This window comes from Schistocerca americana, chromosome 5 (genome assembly GCF_021461395.2).
Source record: "Schistocerca americana isolate TAMUIC-IGC-003095 chromosome 5, iqSchAmer2.1, whole genome shotgun sequence".
NCBI lineage: Eukaryota > Metazoa > Arthropoda > Insecta > Orthoptera > Acrididae > Schistocerca > Schistocerca americana.
Window position 1 is genome coordinate 337,272,001 of NC_060123.1, and position 13,730 is coordinate 337,285,730.

Here is a 13,730-nt window from a genome sequence, read left to right on the forward strand (position 1 = left end):
GTGTGTGTGTGTGTGTGTGTGTGTGTGTGTGTGTATGTGTTTTTGTTTGGTTGTTGCACATCTCTTCTTGGAGGGATTTCAACCAAAGTTAGTACACATGTCCTTCGCTTTCAGGCAGCAGTCGCAATTGGGATAAGGACCACCTACCTAAAACACTTGTAGACAATGAGATGCACGGAAAACTGCCTCATCATGCTTGTCGTTTAAATTTGTTACTCCTTTGGTACTAACGCTACTCGCAACATGCACTGACGTGACAAGAGCTATGGAATACCTCCTAATATCGTGTCGGACCTTCTTTTGCCTTCCGTAGTGCAGCAGCTCGACTTGGCGTGGACTCAACAAGTCGTTGGAAGTCCACTGCAAGAATAGTGAGCCGCCCGTAACTGCGAAAGTTTTGCCGGTCCAAGAATTTGTGCACGTACTATCCTCTCGATTACATCCCATAAATGTTGATGGAACTCATGTAGGACGATCTAGCGGCCAAATCGTTCTCTGGAAATGTCGAGAACGTTCTTCAAACCAATCGAGGACCGATGTGGCCCGGTCATATTGCGCGTCGTTCTCTATAAAAACTTCATCGTTGTTTGGGAACATGAAGCCCATGAACGGCTGCAAATGGTCTCCAAGTAGTGGAACGTAACTATTTATACTCAGTGTCTGACGTATAAACACAGCCCACACGATTATGGAGACACCACCAGCTTGCATAGTGCCTGGTTGACAACTTAGGTCCGTGGCTTCCTGGGATTTGTGCCACACTCGAACCCTACCATCAGCTATTACCAACGCAAATCGGGACTCTCCTGACTAGGCCACGGTTTTCCAGTCGTATAGGGTCCAAACGATATGGTCACGAGCCCAGGATGTCGTGCAGTTACCAGAGGCACTCGCGTTGGTCGTCTGCTGCCATAGCCCGTTAACACCAAATTTCGCCGCACTGTCCTAACGGATGGCAACGGCCTTGCCGCAGTGGCTACACCGGTTCCCGTGAGATCACCGAAGTTAAGCGCTGTCGGGCGTGGTCGGCACTTGGATGGGTGACCATCCAGGCCGCCATGCGCTGTTGCCAATTTTCGGGGCCCTCAGCCCCGTGATGCCAATTGAGGAGCTACTCGATCGAATAGTAGCGGCTTCGGTCAAGAATACCATCTTACGACCGGGAGAGCCGTGTGCTGACCCCACACCCCTCCTATCCGCATCCTCCATCGAGGGTGTCACGGCGGTCGGATGGTGCCGGTAGGCCACTCGTGGCCTGAAGACGGAGAGTGTCCTAACGGATACGTTCGCCGTACGTCCTGTAGTGATTTCTGCGGTTATTTCACGCAGTGTTGCTTGTCTGTTAGTACTCATAACACTTCACAAACGCCGCTGCTGTCGCTCCTTAAGTGAAAGTCGTCGGCCACTGCGTTGTCCATGGTGAGAGGTACTGCCTGAAATCAGGTATTCTGGGCACACTATTGACACTGTAGATCTGGAAACACTGAATTCTCTAATGATTTCCGAAATGGAATGTCCAGAGCGTCTAACACTAACTACCATCCCGCGTTCAAAATCTGTTAATTTCCGTAATGCGGCCACGGTCACTTCGGAAACGTTTTCATGTGAATCACCCAAGTACAAATAATAGCTCCGCCAATGCATTGCCGTTTTACAGTTTGTGTACGCCATCTGCATATCAATATACCATGACTTTTGTCCCCTGAGTGTATTTCGCTGACATACTGCCAGTATCCACTTACGTTGCTGAATGTACCTGAACACATGCATCACTGTACGATTCATATCTGACGTCATAAACAACGAGAAGTGCGAAAACTGCTGTATCATGCATGAAGTTTTAATACATTTGTTCTACACTGAAGCTACAAAGAAACTGGCATAGGCACACATATTAGAATACAGAGATACGTAAACAGGAAGAATATGGCGCTGCGGTCGACAACGTTTATATAACACAACAAGTGTCTGGCGCAGTTGTTATATCGTTTACTACTGCTACAGTGGCAGGCTATCAAAATTTAAGTGATTTTGAACGTGGTGTTATAGTCGGCGCACGAGCGATGGGAAACAGCATTTCAACAGTATACCGCGAATAATAGGAATCCGGTAAAACATCAAATATCTGACATCGCTGCGTCCGGAAAAAGATCCTGCAAGAGCGGCATCAACGACGACCGAACAAAATCGTTCAACGCGACAGAAGTGCAACCCTTCCACAAATTGCTGCAGGTTTGAGTGCTGGGCCATCAAAAAGTGTCAGCGTGCGAACCATTCAACGAAACATCATCGATATGGACTTTCGGAGCCGAAGGCCCAGTTGTGTACCCTTGATGACTGCACGACACAAAGTTTTACGCCTCGCATGGACCCGTCAACACCGACTTTGGACTGTTGATGACTAGAAACATGTTGTCTGGTCGGACGAGTCTCGTTTCAAATTTTATCGAGCGGATGGACATTTATAGGTGTGGAGACAACCTCACGAATCCATGGACCCTGCATGTCAGCAGGGGACTGTTCAAGATGGTGGAGGCTCTGTAATAGTGCGGGGCGTGTACATTTGGAGTGATATGGTGCCACTGATAGATCTAGACACGATTCTGACTGGTGACACGTACGTAAGCATTCTGTCTGATCACCTGCATTCATTCATGTCCGTTATGCATTCCGACGGACTTAGGCAATTCCAGCAGGACAATGCGACACCCCACTCATTCAGAATTGCTACCGTGTGGCTCAGTAACGCTCTTCTTAGTTCAAGCACTTCCGCTGGCCACCAAACTTCCCAGACATGAACATTATTGAGCCTATCTGGGTTGACTTGCAACGTGCTGTTCAGAGGAGATCTCCATCCCCTCGTACTCCATGGATATGTGACAGCCCTGCAGGATTCACGGTGTCAGTTTCCTCCAGCATTACTTCAGACATTAGTCGAGTCCATGCCACGTCGTGTTGCGGCACTTCTGTGTGCTTGCGGGGGCCCTACGCGAATTAAACAGGTGTACCAGTTTCTTTTGTTATTCAGTGCATATTACTGAGACAGTCTCACAGTCGAGTCAGTTTAAAATCCCTGGTACCTGACAGGACTTTCAACAGCTTTCAACTTGCGAGGCGCAAATGGCTGTAGGCGTAAACAGTAGTCGTCTATAGAGCTTTGAGGAGGCGTTGCCATAAACACGTTCCCAAAACAGCGTCGTAGACACTCGAAGCAGCTACGCCCAGTGCATAGAAACTGTCCATTATCATGTTTCTCAGTTTGGATACTATACTTATACATTTGCACGTTATGCATACTTCTTTGTACGACCGTTTTATAATTTCAAAGGTTTTTTCACGAATACGTGGAAACGATTTTTTTTGCATACTTCACTACAGACACAGATCATTCTCTTTGTTATTGTTTCTAACAGAAAATTAGCAAAATGATTATGCGGGCAGTGCCGGATACGTCAGCTAGTACTGTATAAAGAGTGGGGAGTTGGCGTGCAGACGTAGAGCTGCGAGAAACGGCCGCTTATGCCAGGCGCGGAGTCGGCGACCTCTGCAGTGTGCAGTGCGAGACCACCTGCGGACGGCCGCTGGTCACTGACCTGTTCGCGTGACGTCATGGCGCGAGGATGCTGCCTCCGCCAGCAGCGGGTCATCTGGCGAGGGGCGCTCAGCCGTGCCCGCGCGTGGCCAGCGGGCTTACTCCGCACCGACCGGGAGCCTGGTTGCCTACAGCGCGAGCCACTTGCTGTTTACAGCGATAAAATGCTACGCCGAATATATTGCATTGTCCGTAGTGTCGGGAAGTGGTAGGACAGCGAGTAGCGTTCGAGCTCCTTTGGCTAACAAAGTCCCCTTTCAAAACTGCCACTCACGTTTCTTACGGTTTTCCTAATACACATACGCAGTTAATATTTAAGATGCGTACACTTTTTGTTTGATGTAATTTTTTATTTCGATTCACAGTTCGCTGGAAGTGTCTTGGATTTTGTCTGAAAAATGAAAAAAGGAAAAAAGAGAGCCAGTCACGTTTCCTTCCGCAGCTATGCGAGTGAAGTAAGACATTATGCAGGGTGTATCAAGATGAATCATCCGATTTTAGAAAACCATAACTACTATGTTATCTGAGATATGGTTCAAATGGCTCTGAGCATTACGGGGCTTAACTTCTGAGGTCATCAGTCCCCTATAACTTAGAACTACCTAAACCTAACTAACCTAAGGACATCACACACATCCATGCCCGAGGTAGGATTCGAACCTGCGACCGTAGTGGTCACTCGGTTCCAGACTGCAGCGCCTAGAACCGCTCGGCCACCCCAGCCGGCTGTCTGAGATATGTGCGTGAACAACGTACTGCTGGAAAGAGCAAACTCTCGCGTTTTACATGATGCCCGCTAGGTAGCAGCAGTGTGCGGCCACACCAGTTCTTGTAAAAATGGTGTCGGGACAACAGAAAGCGTTTTATGTTCTACGTTTTCCGCAATGCGGGTCGGTAATAATTGTTCAAAATGGTTCAAATGGCTCTGAGCACTATGGGACTCAACTGCTGTGGTCATCAGTCCCCTAGAACTTAGAACTACTTAAACCTAACTAACCTAAGGACATCACACACATCCATGCCCGAGGCAGGATTCGAACCTGCGACCGTAGCAGTCGCACGGTTCCGGACTGCGCGCCTAGAACCGCGAGACCACCGCGGCCGGCGGTAATAATTGTTCAGCGTGACCTTCGTACTAGGTATGTTTTGAATCCTCCTAAAGCGCAGAGCATTAGACGATGGCATGAACAATTCCGAGAAACAGGTTGTTTGTGTAAAGGCAAATCGCCGGGCCGTCCCCGAGTGTCTGCCACAGACGTCGAACGCATCCGCCATAGTTTCACAAGGGGTCCGCAGAAATCTGTTCGCCGTGCAGCTCGACACCTCATCATGTCCCCGATGTCCATCTGGCGTGTGCTGCGTCGACGTTTACATATGAAACTCAAAACTTTCAGTTACTGTAAGCTCTTAGTGAAGGTGATAAACAATAACGTATGGAGTTCTGTAATTTCGTTCTTGGCAAGATGGAGGATGACAGTTTTCCTCCGCGCTTAGTGTTCAGTGACGAGGCAACATTCCATTTACGTGGGAAGGTGAACCGTCATAATGTGAGAATATGGGGTACAGAACAACTACATGAAGTTGTACAACATGAGAGGGCTCTCCTGAATTTAACGTGTTTTGTGCAGTTTCACGGGAAAAGGTGTATGGTCCATTTTTCTTTGCCGAAAACACTGTTACAGGAAGCACATACCTTGAACTTTTTTCCCAAGACTGGAGACTGATTCGAATGACTTCATTTATCAGCAGGATGGGGCATCTGGAAGTGCGGAAATTTTTAAATCAAAGGTTTACTGAACTATGAATCGGTCACACTGGACCAAATGATTCAGCTTTACATTACTGGCCTCCAACGTCACCGGACCTGACTGTGTGTGATTATTTCTTGTGAGGGTTTATAAAAGACTGTTTATGTGCCTCCGTCACCAACAACAATGAATGAGCTGAGACATCGCATAACGCAGCTGTGGAAGCTGTAACTCAAGACATGCTCGCTGCATTGTGGGAACAATTTGATTAGTGCATTGACACATGTCGCACATCTCAAGGGGAGCATATAGAACACCTATGAAAAGCTATGAAAAGAAAACTTTTTGAGTTTCCCTTTAATCAAAAAACAAAATTCCTTGTATATGTTTGTTAGTTTCAGAAATATAGACGTGCCAAATCGAATGATTCTTTTTGATGCACCCTGTGCTTCTATTTGGAAGGAGGGGGATTTGAATGCACATCGATCCCCACTGATTTTGACTTTTCGCAACTTACCCACGAGTATATAAATCGCATAAAGATGTTGGAACAAAGTCCATGAACTTCCCATTCATTCTTCTCCGATCGAGCTAGCGCGTCGACCATAACGATATATATCTTACCTTTGTCCCTTCCTACCTTAGTCAACGTGCGCTCGCCCTTGCACAGAGTGGCTATAATACGGTTTAAAATGTAGGAAGTAACTGCTTCATAAATGCTTGCTTGCAGCAGCGAATAAAACGTGATTAGCCACTATCCGTCTGTATGTCTCAGACAAAAAAAAAAAAATGGTTCAAATGGCTCTGAGCACTATGGGACTCAACTGCTGAGGTCATTAGTCCCCTAGAACTTAGAACTAGTTAAACCTAACTAACCTAAGGACATCACAAACATCAATGCCCGAGGCAGGATTCGAACCTGCGACCGTAGCGGTCTTGCGGTTCCAGACTGCAGCGCCTTTAACCGCACGGCCACTACGGCCGGCTGTCTCAGACAAATCTGTGTGATGGGAACAACACTCATGCGTCCCGTTGCTGTAATGGTTAGAGTTTTTTAGTGGCTCTCGATGCCTTTTGTAACGTGGAAGACTAAGCCACAATCATGCTCTCCCTCTCTTCTCCTTACCGAGAAAATGACTGCCAAATATTTTACCATGTTTTTTACTATTTGAGACTGCTGGTTTGATTGGTCGTCATCTGTTATGAAATCTGTAACTCTTTCCTCGACCCTATACAAATTCAGGAACTGTGCGATGTGATAGGTCGACAAAGCAATATAATTGTATTTTTTGCCTGTCACCGTTTTGTGCTGTTCTCTTAGTTACTGTGTCCTAGTAATCATCAAATGACGCGAATGTGCAGTTTGGTGATGACTCCTTGATACTTCCATCAAACACCAATAAATAAAACAGCAATGAAACAGCGCCACACTGCGTGAGTGTAATTCTCTTCTCAAATGGTGTAATTTAAGAATCTAGCACTCCCTCTTCTGGCCACAAGTGGCCCATCGAGTCCGTTCGACCGCCGTGTCATCCTGAGTTGAGAATGCGGATAGGAGGGGCGTGTGGTTAGCACACCGCTCTCCCGGTCGTTATGATGGTTTTCTTTGACCGGAGCCGCTACTATTCGGTCGAGTAGCTCCTCAGTTGGCATCACGAGGCTGAGTGCACCCCGAAAAATGGCAACAGCACATGGCGGCCCGGTTGGTCACCCATCCAAGTACCAGCCACGCCCGACAGCGCTTAACTTCAGTGATCTCACGGGAACCGGTGTATCCGCTGCCTAATATAAGAATCTAGTTATATTATTTATTCAAGAAGTGTTGTAATGAGTTCGAGACTTTACATACGTGTTGAATGTGTAGTTTACTCAGCTGCAGACACAACCAATTGCTCATATCTGTCACTGGAAAACAGAGGATTGGTTGCGATTCGTAGGACTCTCACCAGCATAAGACAAGAGAGCAAGAAGTTGTTATTAGGATCAGTAGAAAAAAAGCAGTGATCAGTAAACGGCAAACAGCAAAATACTTTACAGTTTTTTATCAATCAAATATTTTTATCAATTCGCTGTGACAGAATGGGTATGATAGCATATTCGCTTTTGGGTGAGGGTATTCTGCAAGAGGCAAAAGATTCACAAATACTCAAATAATTCTTGTTTCAGCGGTAGCATATTACACAAAGTAATGCAAAAATAACCGACTTGGGTAGAAAACTTTCTCGACATCCTTCACTTGTATTTTAAGACGAAATAAACAGCCTTGGCCACTGGAGCTAAGAATATGAGAACTTTTAACAAACTGTTATTTTAGCTCACTCCAGCAGGTCTTGAACAAGTTGTAGTTCCTAGACCCTTGAAAGTCCTTCCAAAACCATTTAGGACGCTGGCGGCGTTTTCTTTGCCGTATATAACTCCTTAACATTTCACTCAAGTTCTCTGGAATTCTATCCTGAGAAACATTTCTGCATCTTACTCAGTGACGTATGTTAACATGCTTCGGTAATGAGCAGTCAGGGACGACGCCCTGGGATTGAACCGGCTTCTCCGGTTTAAGTGGCACTGCCTCAACGGTATTTATTTTCTTGGTTCTGAGGGAGGAATAGAGAAATGAACATTCATGATCCAGAACGGAAGTAAAGAAGATTACTGTTTAACGTCCCATCGACAACGAGCATGTTAGAGGCAGAGCAAAAGTTCAGATAAGGGGAGGTCAAGGAAAGAAAACGCCCATGGCCATTCAGAGGAACCATCACGGTATTGCCTTAACCGATTCAGGGAAATCCGGAAAACTTAAGCCTGAACGATCGATTGCGAACCTGAGACGTCATCCTACCGACTGTTCCAGAACCGCCCGTCTCAATTCTATTGAATTTAAAGGGCAGAGACAAGGTGGCAGCCTAATGACTATAGGCCCTATGTTTTTGCCAGCTCGACGATTTCGCATCTGGGGAATCGTGGTTTATGGACGGTTATGAGTTTCTTAATCTCCACCTTTTTAAGATTATCACTTATTTCGATGATGGTGACGCTGAAGGCAGTCAGTCATCTCCTCCTTTCGCTTCCCTATGATACGCCTCTTCTGCATCTACATACATACTGCACAAGCCACCATAAAGTGCATGGCGAAGGGTATCGTGTACAGATACTAATTAATCCTTTTCTTGTAGCACTCGCAAATGGAACGAGGTAAGGTCTATATATCTCCGTACGACCCCTAAATTCTCTTAACACGTCGTCGCGATCCTTAGCGGAATGTACGTTGGTGGCAGTAGAATCGTTCTGCAGTCAGCAACAAGAGATTAGAGATTAGATTAGATTAGTACTTGTTCCATAGATCATGAATACAACACTTCGTAATGATGTAGAACGTGTCAGGTTGGGAGAATTATCAAGATCAATTGAAGACATGCGCGGGAAAACGGGCAAACCCTCAAATGTAAACGCTTAGAGATAAGTGTTGCCTTCTGTTGCTTTTCTCGGGAACGATCAAAATTGACATTGGTCTCACCCCTAAATATCCTAATGTGATATTTAGGGGTGAGATAAATGTCAATTTTGATAGTTACCGTACCCAGCAACAGATGGCAACATTTAACTCTAAGTTTTTACAGTTGAGGATGAGCCCGTTTTTCCGCGCCATTACTTCAATTGTTGATTATGTAGGCACGAAAGGAGCAACCTATTTCCCTCGACTGACCTCATACGGCAATCCCCTAGCCAAGAGAGCGACGACGAACATTTCCATTGAAAAGCATTTAACGATCTTGCTTCTGACATTGTTCAGTATCGCCCAACGCTCAATAAACGATAATAATAACAGATAAAGAATTAACTTTGCAACTGTAAAGAAAGAAAACAACAAAAATCCCAGTGCGCAGCGAACAATCTTACAGGTCAGCACGCATCCTGAAATTGCAGCTCAGTGTAAGCAGGATGTGTTGTATTAAAAACGGGTGGGCGCTGCGGCTACAGGTGACGTGGAATTGGCTGGACGCACCCCGTACTGTTCTTGTACGCTTCTCCACATTATTACCTTCATAGCTGCCAATCCTAAAGCAATTGTCAACAGACTATAATTATTCGTAATTTTTGCCGTTTGAAATTATTTGACGTTTCGTCATGTTGCTTTTTGATTGTAGAAGCCACACAAATGTGCACTGTTTCCCATATTAATATTTGCGATTTCTGTGTGTTCTATTCTTCTACCACTCCTCAGTGGGGCATTCAGTTTTCAGTACAGATCTACAAGCACCAACCGCGAAATACGTCATTGTACGTTTCGTTCTTCAGTATCATTCGTATCGTCTTATTAACAAAGTAAATAAATTTTATGAATTAGTCTGAGATCGTTGTGGATATTTTGTGCATAAAGCGGTCTAGATCTCTTAATAAATTACTTTATTTATAACGCTATTAGAACTGCTGCTAAGAAGTAAGTTTTGGTCTGATGATGGCAGTAGCCTAAACGACGTTATAAATAAAGTAATATTTTAAAGGACCTTATGAAGGTTTTATTCAAAAATTCTGAACGTCTATCTCGACCTAGTTACCTTTGTGGACTGCCGTTTGTACAGGGTGGCAAACTAAAACTGGCCTGGAAAATATTTACAATAAGAGCCTTGAAATGAAAATCAAAGAAGGTGCTAGAATGGCCTCCGTTGGCGTCGATAGAGCACTGTGCTCTATTATCAAACTGTGAGGCACACTTAGCAGCCCTGGTTGAGGGATAGCAGCAATACCGTTTTCAGTGTCCTGGTGTAGTTCTTCCAGTGTTTGAGGAGTGTTTCAGCATACCTGACCCTTCAGCTTGCCCGACATGGGGAAACCACAAGGGCAGAGATTGGGCGATCGAGATGGGACGAGATTGCACTGCCACCGCTGATTGCCCTCTCCTCACCGAACACATAGAGCGCTAGTATGAAGGTTGTCAAGCCGGTGTGTGTTGTTGCTCCGTCTTGTTGAAAACATACATACTGTTGTTCACCTTCTGTGAGCTGCTCCACATGGATTAGACAGTTTTTGGACATACCAGTTAGCTTTAACAGTTTGGTGGAAGAATCGTGTTATGGTGAGGACACCAGACACTGATCACTAAACGTCAGTCTTGAGGTCACGCAACGGCTCTTCAAAGTACTGTAGCGGCACCACAACATAGGATATGGAAAGTTAGTTTCGTGCGACATTCTGAGCATAAGTTAAAGCCAGGTGCAGGATAGTTTGCAGTGAGTTACGCATACCAGCAGTTGCGAAGGCAAATAGAGGCCACAGGGGCGCAGAACAGCTGGAGAGGGCACACACAGCAGTTTTTATGTCACAAGCCGCCGGCAGAAGGGGCCACTGGCCAACCTAGCATGTTATGCGTACGTGACGTGAAGCGGCGCGTTAGCAAAACAGAGGCGCACAGCCGAGTATAAATAGATGCCGTTTTCTAACGAGATTCATTCAAGTGTGGCAGCCGTCCTGGACGGCGGGGCGTGTCACATCACCAGCTTCACACAGCAGCTGATGGAGCGCCAGCGTTCCAGTCCACGGCGGGTCGTTGGTTCGACCCCCTGAGGCCGACGCGGGGTCCATAGCCAGCCAGCCAGCGGCGGGCCACTCAACGGCTCGCTACCGCGGGCAGTCGTCCTGGGTTCCGACACACGCTGGAGACTTCCCGAGGCGAGGGCCGCAGATTCGGATGCCGGATCACAGGCGCTTGTCGTCGTCGTGAAGTCAACCGTGCTGGGGAGAAGAAGGACGCAGCTGGCCGCCTGCAGCTCACACCGAGAGGCGCTGGGTCGGCATGGACACAGACTGCTCAGCCAACTCCTGGCATACTGACGACGCCGCAACTCCGCTGGCGTACAAGGCTGGCTCAACACAGTGTTGCATTACATGGGCCGCTGGCGTGCTTCCTTAGCATTGCGAGGCCCTGTGACACAAACCAAGAGGAATGAGGGCACTGTAGCTAAAAAACAATAAACACTTGAAAAGTTCAAGCCAAGTTTAAATTCGGCACCTCCCGGCACTATCCACTACAGCTGGTGTCTTCCCCCTATATTTGGTCATCCTGATACGAATGGTGGCAGAAGCCGCCATTACAGTACTGATAACTTGCAGCATGATGGCACAGTTTCTATGAGCTCACAGGACATGACCGACTGAACCAGGCCTCACCTGAAGAGAAAAAAAAGTGGGATCCAATACTGATGACTGCAGTTCACTCACAAACCACAGTACGTGTAAATTTGTACGCATGTTAGCTGTAAACAAGCTGGAAAACAGTAATGCTAGACAAAGCGGTAGACAAGTTCAGTTCCATATCTCCTTAAGCTGGCTTCACCGACCCCAGGTTCCCTACCTCAGACTGTTCAGTGGAGCATCCTCGATATCATGTTAAATTTTTGCACGCTCTTACGGAAACACCCTGTGTATAGTCTGTCTGTAAACTAAAGAGCGAGCAGCGATTTTGGTGTGGGAAGTGGCCTTTCCCGGAAGAACGATGCCACCGGCCTACAGAGGCACCCAAAATCTGTTGCCCGTTATCGGTCTAGCGGTGTAGATCGGCATGCAGTGATATACGTCGTTTCTGTTCGTGGGATCTTAATTGTCAGTGTCTGTGAGTTAACTTCGTATACTTACTGATGTACTTCGATATCCGGAAGTGATGGATAATCGTCTAGCAGTGCAAGAAAATATGCGGAATACTAGGAAGAAGAGGTATTTGCGGAGTAACGAGCGTTCGATTGTCTCTGATGTTATTACAGTTTGTATTAAAGAGGCGGCCCAAAAAGAACTGTTGGCTAATATTACCAGTCCCAATTAAAGGGCTGAAATCCATGCAAACGTCAGCCTCACCCAATAGGGCACATAAGTAAGGAACGGAAAAATAAGCCGCATGGTTTACTGGAAACGCCACCAAGGAAAACTAATAATTTTGGGAGGAAACCCATCGTTATAGACATTTTCAAAATCACGTAAAACCTTTGATGCTTGTGGAACACTAAATCTGTATCTCGGTCACTATTCACCTGATCCTAAGACATATTGCTTAAAACATGTGCGCAATAGCTATTCTAAACACTGCTGAAATTTCCTTCGTAGCATGTACACCGATTCTGGACTTCTAAGCAAAAAGCTTGACATACGAGGTGCTTTCACATATTCATTTTTATTTTTTGGTAAGAACTTTATTTATTAATCTACAGTAATGTTATAAAAAAAATGGTTCAAATGGTTCTGAGCACTATGGGACTTAACATCTTAGGTCATCAGTCCCCTAGAACTTAGAACTAATTAAACCTAACTAACCTAAGGACATCACACACATCCATGCCCGAGGCAGGATTCGAACCTGCGACCGTAGCAGTCCCGCGGTTCCGGACTGCAGCGCCTAGAACCGCACGACCACCGCGACCGGCAGTAATGTTATTCTCTTCAAAATATTCCCCAGTACATGCTATACACTTATGCCAGTGCTTTTTCCAATTCCCGAAACACTTCAGGAGCTGTTTCTTCGGGACAGTTTATACGTCTCTTAACTATGCATTTTTAATCTCATCCATGCTTGTAAAACAGCTGTCTTTTAAGGCCTGCTTTGAAATGTTTATACCACTTGTCTGCCCTTGGTTTACTCATAACAGCCTCACCAAAAGCAATATTTACCATTCCTAAAAATTTCATACACTTTATTCCATTCTTATAACAAAATTTAATACAGATTCTTTAATTTATTTTTATACAAAACAAATAATCGTTGATGCTACCAAAACACATGTAACCTTTCTGACAGCTGAGTAAATACCCAGTATGCATAACATTGTACACATAATTTTGAGGCATGTTTACAAAGACAGTGACGAAAAAGTAGTGCAAATCGGACTAATACGACACACAAAATTATAAATATCTGCTTACTTTTTAAACACTCTTCGTGTTGCAAGAATTGTTAAGTTTCAATGCAGTCCTTCAAAGAAAACGTCTACCTCTTGGTAGAAACACGAAGTAAGAACAAGCCTTAAATTGTACAGACTGATTGCATTATATGGGGTTCGTTTCACGAATAGCAATAGAGGAACATACATTCACATGAACAGACATTCGGTTCTATGTTTGTAGTATAATCCTGACTTCCGTCCTTATGTTAATAATATTTACTCTATTATGTTGTGTTTCGGAAGAAGCTATGGTTTTTTGTATTCCTTATGATCTTAATGCATTCGTCTAAAAATGAAAGCAGCCGAGACGTATCTGTACACAGCGTCGCCACAGATTTAAAACGCGCGCCGTGGCAGGGCCGGTACTACGTTGTGAAACAGCCTGTAGAAGCGCCCTCTGATGTAGCTGGGTTGGCAGAGTGGGGACTCGCTCGCTCACTCTTCAGTTTACCGACAGACTATACGCGA

General features: G+C 45.6%; 1 pseudogene; it reads left to right on the forward strand.

Annotated features, from left to right (window-relative positions):
* The first annotated feature begins 954 nt into the window (after window positions 1–954).
* On the forward strand, window positions 955–1,072 carry LOC124617054 (annotated as a pseudogene).
* Window positions 1,073–13,730: the final 12,658 nt, after the last annotated feature.